This window comes from Triticum aestivum, chromosome 7A, assembly GCF_018294505.1.
Source record: "Triticum aestivum cultivar Chinese Spring chromosome 7A, IWGSC CS RefSeq v2.1, whole genome shotgun sequence".
Taxonomy (NCBI): Eukaryota; Viridiplantae; Streptophyta; class Magnoliopsida; order Poales; family Poaceae; genus Triticum; species Triticum aestivum.
This window is the reverse complement of record NC_057812.1, coordinates 721,479,618-721,483,311: the sequence shown is the minus strand read 5'-3', so window position 1 is coordinate 721,483,311 and position 3,694 is coordinate 721,479,618.

Here is a 3,694-nt window from a genome sequence, read left to right as displayed (position 1 = left end):
AATTGGATACAAGAGATGAACTAGGGTTCTGAGATGAGATGGTGCATATGAAGATTGAGGGAGTCCTGGATTAGGGGGTGTTCAGGTAGCCGGACTATACCTTTAGCCGGACTCCTGGACTATGAAGATACAAGATTGAAGACTTCGTCCCTTGTCCGGATGGGACTTTCCTTGGCATGGAAGGCAAGCTTGGCGATGCGGATATTCAAGATCTCCTACCATTGTAACCGACTATATGTAACCCTAACCCTATCCGGTGTCTATATAAACCGGAGGGTTGTAGTCCGTAGGCAATCAACTCCATATACAACAATCATACCATAGGCTAGCTTCTAGGGTTTAGCTTCCTTGATCTTGTGGTAGATCTACTCTTGTACTAACCATATCATCAATATTAATCAAGCAGGACGTAGGGTTTTACCTCCATCAAGAGGGCCCGAACCTGGGTAAAACATCGTGTTCCCTGCCTCCTGTTACCATCCGGCCTAGACGCACAGTTCGGGACCCACTACCCGAGATCCGCCGGTTTTGACACCGACATTGGTGCTTTCATTGGGAGTTCCTCTGTGCCGTCACAATCAGGAAGGATGCCTCCTCCCGTCTTTAAAGACGGTGCCGTTGCTAAGGGAGCCTTGGCTGTCAGCCAAACCCTCCGGCTAGGTGGTTTCCTCATGACCGCCTATTCGCCTGTTGCGCCGATGGTGACCTCTCGGGTCATCAAAAGCAACCTACACATCAGCTCGGAGCTCGTCGAGCAGCTAGATCCAATGGATCTCTCTTCCGTAAACGAGCTCTTGGATCGCATCGCCACCCTGGGGGTCGCTACGGATTACGACCAGGTTGGGCTTAAACCCGATCTAAGAGAAATTAACTCTCCCCAAGTCACCCACCACGTTGCCGTGGTAGAGGCGCAGTGCGGCGACCCTTCATCTATTTTAAGGACTAGCTACGTCCGAATTCCCGACTCCTCCAAGCCGGATACCCGCGGAGAGGAGGATGTAACTCAAGACCTGAGCTTAGGATCAGGCAACGGGCTAGATTCGTTGGACAACATCCAAGCATCCGAACTTTAGAGTTCGGAACCTCTTCGGCCTCTGAATCTTGGATTGGGTGAGGTTTCAGATTCAACGACACCCGACCACCCGAACATAAGCGATCTCTCCCAAATCAGGCAGAGGCCCGAGGAAACAGTACATCATTACTGGGCCAGATTACTCCTGGTTATGAACAGGATAAAGGATTGCCGCGAGGGAGACGCAATCTCAATTTTCTGCAGTAATTGCACGGACGAGGGAATCATTAACACCGTAAGACGTTGTGATATTACACGCTTCGTTGACTTGGCGTCCATAGTACAAAAATACTGTGCGATGGAAAGCGCCTGGAAAACCGAAATAAAATTTTGGGATAATCCGGCCTTGAATAGTAATCCCGTCCGAACTAAGAGGGTGCATCATCATAGGACACCCGGGATGGACACCAAAAAGCCAAAACCCTCTAAGGGGATGGAATCGTACTAGAAAGGTGGCTTGATGGACCCTGTAGAATTCACAGTACAGAGGACGCCACACCAACTCCGGCAGGTGGCCAAAATTGGCAAGGACCTCCTAATTCTGCAGGCCGCAGAATGCCAGCCCGAGGACACCAGTACCGTTCTCACAGTCTTCGAGACTTTCGCATCAAACAATATGCGAAAAAGAACACTCCGCAGCCTCGCCGAAGTCTATCAAGTCGCAACAATAAATCCATGGAGCGATACCGCTATCACCTTCAACGCAAGTGATGAACCTAGATTCCGAACAGCCCGAGCACCAGCCGCATTGGTCCTCAGTCCCATAGTGGACGGCTTTCGCCTCACCAAGGTGCTCATGGATGGAGGCAGCGGACTGAACCTCATTTATGAGGAAACCGTTCAAAAAATGGAAATAGACTGGAACCACATCGAGCAAAGCAGCACAACCTTTAGAGGAATAATCCCCAGTCGGGAAGCGCGCTACACAGGAAAAATCACACTAAATGTGGTGTTCGGCACGCCGGATAATTACAGGTCCGAAGAAGTCACGTTTCAGGTGGCCCCGTTTAAGAGCGGATATCACGCTTTACTAGGGCGGGAAGCATTCACAATCTTCCAAGCAATACCCCATTACGGGTACATGAAGCTTAAGATGACCGGGCCGAATGGAATTATCACTCTAGCTAGTGATCCGGACATAGCACTCCACGCCGAAAACAAGATGGCCGCATTAGCCCTTGAGGCGCTATCCGAAGCCTTAGTGGCCGAGGAACTGACTGCGCTGCGCTCCACGGTTAACAGGGATGATGTGATACTCGATAAGAGATCCAAATCCACATCCTTCAAGCTAGCCAACGAAATAGTCAAATTCCAGGTCCATCCAACGGACCCCAATAAAAAAGCTTCAACCGGGGCACGACTGAACCCTGATGCAGACGCCGCACTACAAGAGTTCCTACGAGAGAACTGGGACATCTTCGCCTGGCACCCTTCAGACATGCCATGGATCCCACGCAGGCTAGCCAAACACAGCTTAAATATCCTAAAAGGATTTAAACCTGTCAAACAAGCCCTTCGGCGTTTTTTCGAACCCAAGAGACATGCTATGGGAGAGGAGCTAGCCAAGCTATTGGAGGCCGGATTCATCAGAGACATAAAACATCTGGACTGGCTAGCAAACCTGGTGATGGTACCAAAGAAGGACAAATCCTGGCGCCTGTGTGTCGACTTTAAAGACCTTAACAAGGCTTGCCCAAAGGATCCCTTCCCCCTCCCCCGCATCGATCAAATTATCGATGCCACCGCAGGACACGATTTGTTGTGTTTCCTCGACGCATACTCCGATTACCATCAAATCAAGATGGCTGAATCAGACCAAGCTGCAACAGCATTCATCACACCATACGGCCCATTCTGCGTCAACACAATGCCCTTCGGGCTAAAAAACACCGACGCAACATATCAACGCATGATCCAGACATGTCTGGCAAACCAGATCGGCAAAATAGTGGAGGCGTATGTGGATGATGTGGTCGTTAAATCAAGACATGTCGAATCCCTAGTAAATGACTTGAGGCTTACATTCGATAACCTCCGACAATATGACATCAAGCTCAACCCAGAAAAATGCGTCTTCGGCGTTCCAGCCGGAAAGCTCTTCGGCTTCATTGTATCCGGTAGAGGAATTGAAGCAAACCCAGCCAAGATCCGAGCTTTGTTACAATTGGATGTCCCAAAGGACCTTAAACAAATACAAAAATTAACCGGGTGCGTGGCGGCTTTAAGCCGCTTCATCTCCCGCTTGGGAGAAAAGGCACTACCCCTTTATCGCCTCCTTCGGCGCACCGAACACTTCGAGTGGACGGATGTCGCCACGGCCGGACTTGATGAAATAAAAGCCATATCGGCAACAAACCCAGTCCTGGCCGCGCCAATCACCGGCGAACCAATGTTATTGTACATCGCAGCAACACACCAAGTTGTCAGCGCAGTGCTCGTTGTCGAGCGGGAAACGGACGGACACAAATTCCCCCTTCAAAGGCTGGTCTACTACGTGTCCACTGTCCTCACTCCATGCAAATCACGGTATCCGCATTATCAAAAGATTGCATACGTGGTATTCATGGCATCCCGGAAGCTATGACACTACTTTCAAGAGTGTTCCATAACAGTAGCCTCGGA